The sequence below is a fragment of the Macaca nemestrina genome, chromosome 19 (assembly GCF_043159975.1).
Source record: "Macaca nemestrina isolate mMacNem1 chromosome 19, mMacNem.hap1, whole genome shotgun sequence".
NCBI classification, from domain to species: Eukaryota; Metazoa; Chordata; class Mammalia; order Primates; family Cercopithecidae; genus Macaca; species Macaca nemestrina.
The window spans coordinates 9,767,773-9,781,431 of record NC_092143.1 but is presented as its reverse complement, the minus strand read 5'-3'; the positions used below and the strand labels follow the sequence as shown (position 1 = coordinate 9,781,431).

Below are 13,659 nucleotides of genomic sequence, written 5' to 3'. Positions count from 1 at the left end.
GTGTTCCTTTAACTGCAGTGTATATTGAGTACAGTCAATTGACTTCTTTTCTGGATGTTTTCACAGGTTTAAGGCTTTGTGCAGCATCTTTATTTGTAGCTGACTGCTTGTCTTTGGTTTCACAGCAGGATATGTTAGTGAGGTATTTTGGGGGTTGAAGCTTTGGAGTGTGATTCAGTAGGTGGTGCTCAGGCATATTAGTCTGTTGGTAAGCTCTGACTCAGTTGTGTGGCTTCTCTATATTTCCTTACTCTTGCAGCCATGCTCCCTCTCAATGCTCTGAAAGTTTGGGCTCTGCTCCCACTTGAGTGCTGGCTGTAGATTGCAGCTTGGCACTCCTGAGCTACCCACCATAGCTTGGGGGTGATCTCAGGGTTTATGTTCCCTCCCCAACTTGGATGCAGCAGAGCAAGGGACATTAGTAGTGGTTGTGTCCAAGGGTCTTTTGCTTGTCTCCTGGGGACTCCACCTCAGAGAAATGCAGGTTGTTAATCACTCAGTGTAGTCAGTCCAGGATGGAGGGTCTGTGCTGTGGGCCCAAGCCAGGGGTTCCCTGCATGGGGACTAGTATTTTTAAGATGGCTGAAATATGTTCAATGAACAAGGGCTTTTATATAAAAATCAAATGATTCTACCAATAGTCAGTCTTTATTCAAAGAGAAAGGTTCACAGTCAACAACATGACTCTGGTTGTTAAAGGAAATAGTGAAAATTGTGGAGAAGATGAAATCTTAGACATAAGGTGTTTTTTATTTACAATATTTTCAGTGAGGAAGTGGGCTATGAAACTGCATTTAAAAAAACACCAAAATACATTGCTAATAGAAAAGCTGTTTGCATAAATTTACACAGAGGTAAAATCACTTCTTCATGTTGTTGATAAAACCAGTAAAGATGATTTTGTGATATGTGGTGGTTTGGGAATATATTACTATTTGGCCTAGCCTGAACCTGTCACCTACAACTGAATGATTACAGTTTTTACTGTTGAGGTTGTAATATTAGGAATTATTAGAGACCAAACTCGGGCACACTGGGAGCTTAACTCTTTCCCATACTTCATGATTTTCTTCACTACCCAGAAAATGAAATCAATGAGGTGTTATTGGGAATATTTATAAACCACATCCTAATGCTGCCACTGATAATGAAAGAATACTTTGCAGAGTCAGATCAATCCAAGAGAGGACGAGGAATTTATTTTCCATGATTTCCTAAATTTACATAATTCAAACTTCCAGTTTTTGAATCTGACAGGCCTTCCATTTAGCATGTCTCCATTCCTATGAGTGATTTTTCATAGGAATTTCTGTACAATTTCTTTATCCATGATCATGATTAAGCTGAATGTATAGAACTAGCTGAGAGTCACCAAACAGTCACTGACTCCCAAGAGGACCATGAATTTGCATCAGAAGGTTCTATTTACCAGAAGTAGAGTAACCAGCTGTCCTGTGAATTGGGCATTCTACTGGACTGGATTTCAGGCTTCTCAATGGCAGGAAAGAGAGATTATTTCACATTTAATGTTAGTCTTAAACACTGTTATAACTTTTCTTAAGATTTTACTAAACATGGCAGTCCCCATATGCACCCAAAACCCATTAACAGTGTGCAGATGTCTGAAGTGTGAGAAGCACCGTTCACAGCTGTTATTTCCAAATGGTGAGTATGAGGGCAGGAAAACTGTGGTTTATGTTATGCTTGAAGCATTTCTGTTTTGTATTTGATTGTAATGTGCACAGTATTGAGTACAGTGATAAGTCTATATGCTTCTGTGAATATACACAGAATGTAAGTACATGCTCAAAAGTTTTTTATGGTAGGACCCATAATCAAAAAGTTTGAACACTTATAGGGTTTGGAGGCGTGTCCCCACCCAAATTTCATATTGAAATGTGATCCTCAAGGTTGGAGGTGGGGCCTGGTGGGAAATGATTGGATCATGGGGGTGGATTTCACATAAATGGTTTAGCACCATCCCCTTTGTGCTGGCCTCGTGACAGTGAATTCTCGTGAGATCTGGTTGTTTACAAGTGTGTGGCACCTCACACTCTCTGCTGCTCTTGCTCCTGCTCCCGCCACATGAGAGGTCTGCTCCCCTTTCGCCTTCTGCCATGACTATAAGCACCCTGGGGCTTCCCCAGAATCTGAACAGACGTCGACACCATGTTCAATCATGTCCTCTACAGTCTGCAGAACTGTCAGCCAATTAAACCTCTTTTTTTTGTAAATGACCAGTCTTGGGTATTTCTTTATAGCAATGCAACAATGGCCTAATACAAAGACTGCTGATAAACTCATCTGAAATAACTTGCGTACACTCCTATGTTGTCAGCACAGTTTGCTTCTTTTAAATCATTGAAAAGTGGTGCTCAAACCTCATCAGTTTTTCAGCCCATCTAACTTTGTGTTTTACCTGGATAGAGACACCTTTAGAAAAAACCCATGCACTGCTGGCCACAGGCATCCACCTGTGTGACCAGTGCAGCTGTTCCACACCCCAGCAGTGGCCTCATGGGCCTTTCAGGGGCTTCTCTGTAAGCCGTGCTGGAGAAACACCCTCCTCATTCTCAGGAAGATCCTGGGTGTTTGCTGAGTGTAGTGATCTGCCTAGGAGCAATCGAGGATGTCTGACCCAGAGTCATTGTCTGTACTGCCTTTCAAGACCCCTGCATCCTGTTGAATGACCTGAGTTCAGGTTGGCGCCTCTGCTGAGAAGGCTCCACTCCCAAGTGAGTACGGACAGGGAGCGGGGGGCAGCCTTGCCTAGAGTCTATGATCCAGTCCTCATTCTCCAGTCACTGTGAGCCCCTGCCTGGGGAGCCAAGTGCTCGTCTTCTCAGTCTGAACATCCTTGCACCCTGTTTGCTGTGTCTGACAAATCAGAAGCTAGACAGAAGGACTTTATTGTTACTGCACATACGCAATTCACATTGTAGATGAAACTGCTGGAAATGTTTATTTTTTCATATAGTTTTGTTTTTAAATAGAGACAGGGTCTCAGCATGTTGCCCAGGGTTTTTGCCAACTCCTAGCCTCAAGCCATCCTCCCACCTCAGCCTCCCAAAACACAGTTTTTAAAATTTATTTTTGAAAGCGTAATATAATGATATGGTCAAACATGAACAAGAAGTGCCAGAGGATATTCTATGTAGTGCAACTCAGTCTTCTCCCAGCCGTATTTCCCAGAGGTCATTGCACACTTTTCCAGAGCGAAGCTGTTGATAAATAAACACATATATGTTCTTTATAAGCACAAGATGAGAGTGTATGATCATCTTCATTCTGCACATTTTCCCAATAAACAATGTCTCAGCAATCTCTCTGAATTACTATATGTAATCCTACTCTCACTGTAAATGTTGATACGCTGTAAATGTTGGTGTACTATTATTTCTTTCTTTTTTTTGAGAGAGAGTCTCGCTGTGTCACCCAGGCTAGAGTGCAGTGGCACAATCTTGGCTCACTGCAATCTCACTGGGGCCTCCCAGGTTCAAGCAATTCTCCTGCCTGAGCCTCCCAAGTAGCTGCGACTACAGGCTCATACCACCATGCCTGGCTAATTTTTGTATTTTTTAGTAGAGGCAGGGTTTTGCCATGTTGGCCAGGCTGGTCTTGAACTCCTGACCTCAAGTGATCCACCTGACTTGGCCTCCCAAAGTGCTGGGATTACAGGTGTAAGCCACCACGTCTAGCCCACGATTTCTTTATTCAGCCTCCACTCATGGACATTTAGGTTGTTCCCAGATTTTTTTTTTGCTATTAAAAAATGATAATACTATGAATATCCTTCTACCAATGGGAATAGATGTCTGGGGAAAAGGCCTAGACATGGCTGGGCATGCACGTAAGGTGCATTGTGATAGATAGGGCCAAACTGTTCTGTGTGAAAGTTGTAGAATTAAATTTTCTTGCCAACAGTATATTAGAGGGGTCATTTGCTTTAATACAGAAAGTTTATAAAATATTTTTAGTTTTTCCTATTTGATAGTTGTTAGATTAAGTAGGTAATCTAACAAGTAGGTAAAATAGTTGCATTTTATTATTAGTGAGGTTGACCATATTGACAAGTGCTTAGACACAATCTCCTACCTCTCTTGAAAATTGCTCACGTGTGTTGTATTAGGTTGTTGGCATTCACTTTCTTACTGGTTTGTATTTTACATAGTAAGGACTATGTAAATGCGTTTTACATAGTAAGGACTGTAGACTTTCCACATGTGTCGCAGATACTTTTCCCAGTTTGTTACTTGTATTTTGACATTTAGGTAACGCTGTTTTGTACAGTAAAGGGTTGTTATTTAATGTAGTAAAATTGCACAATTTTATCTTTATAATTACTAGGTTTTGTTTCTAATTTGAAGGGCCTCCTGGTATATTGCTTAAATATTCATTGACAAAGATTTAGTTAATCTTTCTGTCTTCCCAGTGCTCTTACAGCACCTGGAAAGATGTGAATTTCAAGGATTTATTAAAATGACTGCTTTTGCTTTACTCCAGATAAAACCGAGTCAGTTTGAGCCCTACAGAGGAGCCCAGAATGATTTCTCTTTGTCTCAGAGGACTGTCTTCCTCTCTCTGTCTCAGAGGTTTGCCTCCACATCCCCAAACCTTGGCCCAGAAGTTTGCCTTCTCTCCCATCCTTCCCCCTTCTTAGTGGCCTCTGAACCCAAGAATCTGGCCTGGAACCCAAATGGAAATGGTAGTAGTAGTAGTGTTGTACTCGTTTTCCCTCTTTAAAATTAATGAATACACAGCCAGAGGTTTATTATGCCACACACATTGTGTTCACCACTCTTCATGATTAAAAATTTCGCTTCTGGGGTCCAGGACAACTTTCTAAATTCATCACCGGGAACTGCATTGCAACATTGCTGATTCTGGCCCAATGATTAATTCTACAGCTTTTGAAAACACCCAAACTGGACAGACAGTTACTGAATTTTTGTAATGTCTGAGGCTTCCAGGAGGAGTGACACACATCCCTGCTGGATGAGCTCCCAGTTCCAATGAGAAGATACAGGCTGAAAGATTGCAGCAGAAATGGTAAGTGAAAGCACGGAGAGGCTGTGGGACACGGAGGAGGGGCAGTAAGATTGAGAAAGAGGTAACAGATGGGGTGACTTTGGACCTGAGACCTGGGCAGGCATAAACAGTCTCATTCTCTAAATGTCTTCCGTTCTTTGTAGGGGATGTTTCTTTGTACTAGGTAGCTTTACGCTTGTTTTGTTCCATAAAAGTAAATCTCTATTCACTAAGGCACTATAATAGTGAATGGTAACTCTCCGGAATTATAGGGCTAATTCCAAAAGAATCTTAGTTTTTTCCCCCCACATTGTAACATTAACACTCGGGAATTTTGTTTATCGCAATGTTTAATAAATTGGCCAGCAGAGGGCGCTGCATACTGACAATTTCTCCACACCAGTCGCTCAAATCCTCAAGGGTTCCAGAAGGGTTACAGATTAACGCAGGGGTGTTTGCAAGTGCTTTGCTCCTCTGTTTCAGACGTAAACATATGTCAGAAATTAAAAGAGGGTTGTGGAGCAGGAAATTAGATTAACAGTATCATATAATTTCCCTCTATTTGTTAATAAAGAGAAAAATATTGGTATGTACACCCACGTCTACTGGGTTTTAAATGTAGCTGTATTAATTAATGTATTAATAATATGATAACACTACTTCTTGCATAAATCAACATAACTTCTAAATTCTCTTTGAAAATATTGTTGGTTTTATATTGTGGCTTAATTCTCAATCATAAACTAAAAATTAAAAAAACCTGATGCCTAATGTTATACTTTCTTTCAAACATCAAGATAGATATTATTGTTTGAATAGTATCAAAACGTTGTGCTTCAAAACAAATTCTTTTTATAACTTCTTATAATCATATTTTAATTTATATTTCCACATATGCATGTGAGGATTCAAAAACATTTTTGACGCACAATTTTCTTCTCTTTATCTCCCCATTATAAAAATGTAAAGGTGTGTTTTAAAACCCGTTTCCTCTTGCTTAACCTTGACCATGTGGAGACCTCTTTGTTAGCATGGCTGGTCCCGTGAGTTAATGCACAGCCTTTGTGTTTTTCATTTAAGGAACAAACGAAACTGGCCCCATCCAGTGCTACTGACTTGATTTGCCATAGCCCATCTCCATGATGTAAATATGGATTTCCTGGCATTTGCAGAGTTAAGACAGTCTCCTGGGATCAAAGCCTGAATCATATAAATACAGGCGAAAAGTTACTAAAAATTTCTTACAGTAGGAAAACACTCAAGAAAATTTTTATATTAAAAATCCCTTATCCCCAAAACTGTAGGATGTGTCCTGATGATGATTCTGATTATTAATTTATCAGATATATTTAATGACAGTTTGTAACATGTTCCTCCGAAGTGAAGGAACGGTGCTCTGACAAGCGTTGGGCAGAATTGAAGAGGTATGACATTCTCTGATAACTTAATCCATGCTCAGCTTGACTAGCAATTTTATTTAGGTTTATTTCTTGGTATATAATACACTTAACTGTGTAAGTAAGACACAGTTTAATAGTATTTAAATATTACTTTGGAAGTTTTTATGGGAAATAATTCTAATTCTGAACAATACCAAATAGCTCTGCAGCATGTTGGGATTTAAATATAGATTAAGTCACTACTGTAGATTAAGTCATGATTCGTCTTTTAAAATTGGAAAGCGAATTCACTTTTGCCCGTTGGTTCTCTTTGCAGTGAGTGACCGCCTGGGTACCTGTGGGCATCTGCATTCCACACTGTGTCTGCAGTGCCCTCTTGTGGCCATGCATCTTTATGCGGATAGAGTCTGCTCTACTACTGTATTTTGGGGCTTCTTCCATTTTGCATTGCATCGGTGAGGCTACTGGAATAGGACTTACTTGAGCCCGGTTCATTATCTACAAGTAGGATATTGGTACCAGACAGCACTAGGAAGAGTAATACAGTCTTGGAGGGGATACATCATAGCTTGATGTTCTAAAGATCAGCTTTAAGTCATTAAATTTTTACTCATTTATTTAAAGTGATTATCGCTCATAAAATACTGTTATTATCAAAGATCCTTTCTCCATTTGTCCCAGATCAACAATGACTGGTAAGAGGTTCAGTATAGAAGAGTCATCATATATAGTCCTAACCACCTCTGGCCTGATCTATTTTACACGGGGGCATGACTGGCATTCACTCCAATCTTCTATGGTCTAAATAACATTAGTACTCTGAACACAGTAAGAACATCACGATTCCACCTCAGTTCCACGCAAGGCAAGGGGAATAGTTCCCCCATTTCACAAGCATTTATATGGTGTCTTTTAGGGAAGAGGCAAAACGCAGATTGTTACAGTTAAGACCTGAGTTCTGTAGTCAAACCTAGGCCAGCCACTAGCAAACTTTGTGAATCCAGGCAAAGAATTCAACTTGACTGCCTTCATTTTATCATCCGCCTACTGGGGAGAGTAACAGGTTGCTGTGAAGATTAAGTGCCAACAGGCCTATGAAACATTCAACAGTCATTATTAGTTATTGGTGCTAAAATGGGCCGTTCCTATACATTTTTTTGATTTTAAATTAATAGACTTTAGTATTCAGAACCATTTTAGGTTTACAGAAACATTGAACAAATAGTACAGAGACTTGTCACCTATGCTTCCTTGTACACAGTTTCTTCTGTTATTAACATTATTAACATCTTCCACTAACGTGAGACATTTGTTATAATTCATGAACAAATATGAATACATGGTTATTAACTAAAGTCCATAGTTTACATTATGGTTCACTCTGGGTGTTGTATACTCTATGGGTTTTGATATGAATAAAGACATGTCTCCACTACTGTAATATTACACAGAATATTTTCATTGCCCTAAAAATCCCCTGTGTTCTGCCTGTTCATCCTCCCTGCCTCTCTGCTGCTCCTGGCACTCCCTGGTCCTTTAACTCTCTGGATCATTTTACCTTTTCCCGAATGTTGCACAGTTGGAGTCACGCAGGAGAAAGGCTTTTCTGGCTCCCTTCCTTCATTTAGAAATTTGCATTTACGGTTCCTCTATGTCTTTTCATGGCTTGATAGCTCATTTCTTATTTTTGAATAATATTTCATTGTCTGGCTGTACCACAGTTTGTCCACTCACCTTTTCTTCCTATAGTATTTTAACTGCTTCCTTTCCTGTGTCGCCCGCTACTGTGAGCCAATGGAGGAAGAATGCTGCAATATATCCAGCACTGTAGCCTTAGAATCTGGGACAACACTTGCTAAATAATAGCTCTTCAATAAGTGTTTGTCTAAGTAAGAGAAGTTGAAAGGAAGAACTTTTGAATTGACTGCAATAGCATTTATTTTGGTAGTGGTGCTAAGGGACAGGGTTTCCACAGGGCTGTCGTAAGTGATTCCAGTTATTGGCCTGCTTTCTTCTTGGAACCTGAAGGGTCTGGTGTTCCTGGGAGCTCATTCCCTGCTGCGGAGCCTACGGTGCAGCAACAACATGCTTCCCAGGGAGCTGCACTGGGCCACGGACATGCGTCGGTGGTGATGCCAGCGGGATGCGTATTTCCAGCCGTTCTAGCAACTTCTGCTGTCAGGAGGGGACCCCTGTGCTCCCAGGAAGATGGCTCAGTGGTGACTGTCACATCTCTGCCTAGAGAAGAGTTAGTGTGGTCAGGGGATGTGGAGAAGAACTGCCATAGGATGTGATCAGTCGTAGTTCCCTGGGGATCCTTATAAATCCATCTGTAAACCATCGAGTGTTTATGGATAAAATCATGGCAGTAAAGTATTTATTATTTAATGACTGCTGCAGGGGAAGTTTTAGAATTTTCATTGGCGGGGTAAGGGAGTATAATTTGTGTTGTAGGTGGTGGTGAAGGTTACTCCTAAAATCAACATTATAAGCTTAAAAAAAAAAAAGAAAGAAGAATAGTGTTTGGTATAAAAGCAACCTGAAAGAAAACTGTCTGAAAGATTTTTGTTAACGGAGGAAAAATGTTTCTTCCGTGAACTCATGTGTTCAGAGAAATTGTTTGTTCAATTCAAGGAGAGAAAAAGATTTAATATATAATTATTCTTACTTATTGTTTTTTTTAGAGACATGGTTTCACTTTGTTGCCCACGCTGGAGTGCAGTGTCATGACATAGCTGACTGTGGCCTTGAACTCCTGGGCTCGACTGATCCTCCTGCCTCAGCCTCCTGAGTAGCCAGGACCAAGGCATGTGCTACCATGCATGGCTAATTTTTTGAATTTTTTTTTATTTTTAGAGATGGGGTCTTGCTTTGTTGCCCAACCTGCTCTTGAATTCCTGGGCTCAAGACATCCTCCCACTTTGGCCTCCCAATGTGCTGGGATTACAGGCATGAGCCACCTCACCAGGCCAATTTGTTGTAAATTGAAAAACAGAGGATCAGAGATTCATTCTGTGGCATCATGAGGAAAGGCCTGCCCTTGAAAGACCTGTCCCAGCAGCTCAGAGTGCACGTGGGGAGGGCTCAAGGTAATTTTCAATCAATCAGTTATGAACTGAGTTGTTTTACGTACCTCCTCCTCTTCACCCTGTTGGTGAAAGAGAGTTTCCCACCCTAGGGTTATAGAGATGACCAATCCCCTGGCACCTGACACCGGACAGGTGTCCAGCAGGGAATGGGGGAGGCAGGCTTTGTAGTAACAAGAGGAGGAGGATGTGATTGGCTTGTTTGGATAACTCCCTGGGCTGGCAGGAAACTGAAGCCTGCTACTCAGGGATATGTGTGGTCCCATGATAAGGAGTGTCCTTTAGCTAGGGGATCTTTCCCACAGGACCAGAGTTGGGAGGGGAACTTGAGATAAGGCCATTGAAGGCCCTCCTGGTTTCCCAGATGTCAAGACAGAATACAAAACTGCGTCTTAATTTTAGGCCTTATACCCATGTGTGCAGGTTAGGGATGTCAAAGGGAGAGTAGCATATGGAGGCTAATTAATTAGAAATAATTAAATGGGCCAGGCGCGGTGGCTCACGCCTGTAATCCCAGCACTTTGGGAGGCCGAGGCGGGCAGATTATGAGGGCAGGAGATTGAGACCATCCTGGCTAACACGGTGAAACCCCATCTCTACTAAAAGTACAAAAAATTAGCCGGGCGTGGTGGCGGCGCCTGTAGTCCCAGCTACTCGGGAGGCTGAGGCAGGAGAATGGCTGGAACCCGGGAGGTGGAGCTTGCAGTGAGCAGAGATCCCGCCACTGCACTCCAGCCTGGGCGACAGAGCAAGACTCTGTCTCAAAAAATAATAATAATAAAATAAAATAAAATAATAATAATAATAAAAATGGCTAGCTAAAGTAACCTGCTTTTTTTCCTCCTTATAAGAGGCAGCCCACATTTAAGGAACAGTTCCACTGTGCTCTCTGAGTCACTTTCTTTGAGCTTCATCACGGAGTATTCATAAGGGGCACACAGCTTACTCACCAGGGCAGATGAAGGGAAAAGTTCCAGAGGTGCTTCATGCTCCATAGCAGGTAATTCCTGAGCAGTGAATGTTTAGCGTCCCAGACATGAAATTTAAGTTTGGTTTTATACAAGGGTCCCAGGTACCTTCAGACACTCACATATTTTTTAGCAAGTTTGTGCATGTGAGCCACAAAGCACAGATTTTCGTTCTTTCTGCAGACAAGATATGGAACTTTCGTTTATTTTTAATAATTTATTTTATCCTCTGGTGGGATTTTGTATATACTAGTGGACATTCTCCAAAGGCACCTACACACAGAGGACATATTTACATGATATTGCTCAGGTAGACACGTGTGATGCTTGCACTCATTGAATATGGTGTGACTAATTGATTCCATCATGTCAAAGATCGATGTTGATAAGTTCTATTTATTGTCTTTGAGTGTGTTTTATACTATCATGGGATATCTAATTTTTATTTTTATTCCTGGGCATTGCTCTATTTTCTTCCAAGGGCTCACCAAATGAGATAGAGGGGAGATGTCTGGGTCTGAGTTCTCAGATTTTGCTACAGAAAATTATGTATTTTCTAGATTTTCTTTCCAGAGACCCTTAAAATCAAAACTCTGGCTTCTAATTGCACCACTTGCTCTTAATGTTTGGCCACTTATTTACTCCCCTGAAGGTTTCCCTGTTCACTGAGAATAAACAGCCAAGTCCCTGATTTGTCTCTTTCTTGCAAAGGTGGATTAGTGAGTGGAGAGGTCCAGTACAGGGCACTAGGAGTGAAGGAGCTGGCCTCATGCTTAAAATTGCAAATGCTTTTTCCTATTTCTAGTCAGTGGCTATCAGATCTGCAGCTCTCAGCCCCTGCCTGCCTGGCACCACCGTGACTGCCGAGTGTTCCCATCCAGTGTGGGCAAGGCAAGATTTAGGCCAGTTGTCAAAATCCTGATGAGAGTCAATGCATGCCGAACAGGGATTTACATTCTAGCCTGAGAGTCATTAAAAATGAATGCTATGCTGAGCTATTTTATCTTGGCTTTTGGATTTGGAAAAGCCTCTAATAAAAGCCGCTAAGAAAGACTATGAATAACTTGAAAGTCCCTTCATATTCATAATAGATATTTTGCAGCAAAGAATTTCCAATGTCCAGTTATAATCAGTGACCAATAGTCAGCCACCAGGGTGGGAATTATTACTCTCTGTGACTTCTCAGGCATCTGCTTAACCTGGGTAGGCAGAAAATGAGAATGCTTTATGTCAGTAAATTAAATCTGTTGCAGGCAGATCAGCCCTTTATGGTAGATGACAAGCCTTAGTCATCGCTTACTGTCAATAATAATATTGTAAGTATGTAGTGGGGACGGTGGGGGCTGTGATGTGTGTCGGTATCTCTATAATAGACTTCTCTCCAAGATGCAAGTATCCAGAGAGATGTTTGGTAGATAATAGGTTCAGTTTTATGAGCTTTATTGTCATCTTGGTGATGTGCTGATACCTAAAATCTCAGCACAGGCATAGCTGTAGCAACTGGAATTGCCTGGGGTTATAGATTGCTAAATGTAATTATTCAAGCACAGTTGTGTCAACAGGTGACTTCAGAAATATAGAGATTCTAATCATGGCTCTGCAAAGTTTGGGGGAGACTGCTCCTTGAATAAATATAAAATTTATACTGATATCATGTAAATGAGCTTCTAAGAAAGAGCCCTATTAATGAGAAGAAAGCACGTTGCATTAGAGGTCAGATGTACTACTTTTAAAATATCTGAGACAGAAGAAGAAGAGTTTAGCAAGCATTCATGGAGAGCCTTTTTTGGGTGTCACTTTAGGTTACTGGTGAGCACTGAAATAATTGAAATCCATTTCTGACTTCACAGATTTAATGAAATTACTGAAACAACACACATGTAGACAAAAAAAGCCTCTGATTGAATATAAGCCCTATGCAAACAAAGAATGTTAGTTTAGGAGACTAGAAATTCACGTAAAAATATTCTTTTTAATCCTTGGGCTCATTAAAGGGAGCTAAATTGTAGCAAATTAACTGAATCCAGTATTTGGGGTATCCAGGCCATCTAAATCTCTCCCTCTACTCAACTGGGGCTTCCGCCTGCTGAGGAGGGGGAGTAGGGACTCAAAATATATCCAATATATTAAATAAAATATTCATTATAATTTATATAACTTGAAATTTAGTGCTCTTCCAACAGGGTTGCTAGATTTAGCAAGTAAAATTACAGGATGCCCATTAAAATTGAATTTCAGATCAACAAAGAATAATTCTTTTCACTTTTAATTGAGTTTTTTTTTTTTTTTTTTTTTTTTTTTAAGAGCAGTTTTGGGTTCCCTGCAAAACTGAGCAGAAAATACAGAAGAGTTCCTGTATAACTCCTCACCACCCTCCTCCCTCATATCTGCATCCCCCACCAACAGAGTGGTACATGTGTTATAATTCATGAAACTATATTGTAACATCATTATCACCCAAAGTCCACAGGTTACATTAGGATTCACTCTTGGTGGTGTACTTTTGGTGTTGTATGGGTTTTAAGAAATGTATAATGATATGTATCCACCATTATAGTATCATACGGAGTATTTTCACAGTCATAATGATCCTTGAATCTCTGCTTATTCATTCCCCTCTCCCCAGAACTCCTGGCAACCACCCATCTTCTTACTGCCTCCATAGGTTTTCCTTTTTCAGAATGTTGTAAAGTTGGAATTGTACAGTATGCAGTCTTTTTGGATTGGTTACTTTCACTTAGTAATGTGCATTTAAGTTTCCTTCATATCTATGTCTTCATAGCCCATTTCTTTTTAGCCCTGAATCCTATTAATATTCCATTGTCTAGATGTACCACAGTTGACTTACTCATTCACCTGGTGAACGACATCTTGCTTGCTTTCAAGTTTTGGAATTAGGAATAGAGCTACTATGAACACCTGTGTGCCGATTTTGGTGTGGACGTAAGCTTTAAATTCATTGGGCAAATGCCTAGGCGTTTGAAAGCTGGATTGTATGGTAAGAGTGCGTTCAGCTTTGTAGGAATAATTTTTTCCAATTTAAGTATGTCCCCAGTATTGTATGACATCCCTCCCTGCCAAAGATGGAGTGGCTTCCTACAGTGCAATGAGGTCACAACATTTCTAGTCACGGTTGTGACTAATAGGGTGAACTTTTAAATTTCTATCTGCCCCTCC

At 40.6% G+C, this 13,659-nt stretch overlaps 1 pseudogene; it reads left to right on the top strand.

Annotated features, from left to right (window-relative positions):
- The window catches only part of LOC105476936 (small ribosomal subunit protein uS5 pseudogene), a 325,515-nt pseudogene that overhangs the window by 57,946 nt on the left and 253,910 nt on the right, over positions 1–13,659 (top strand).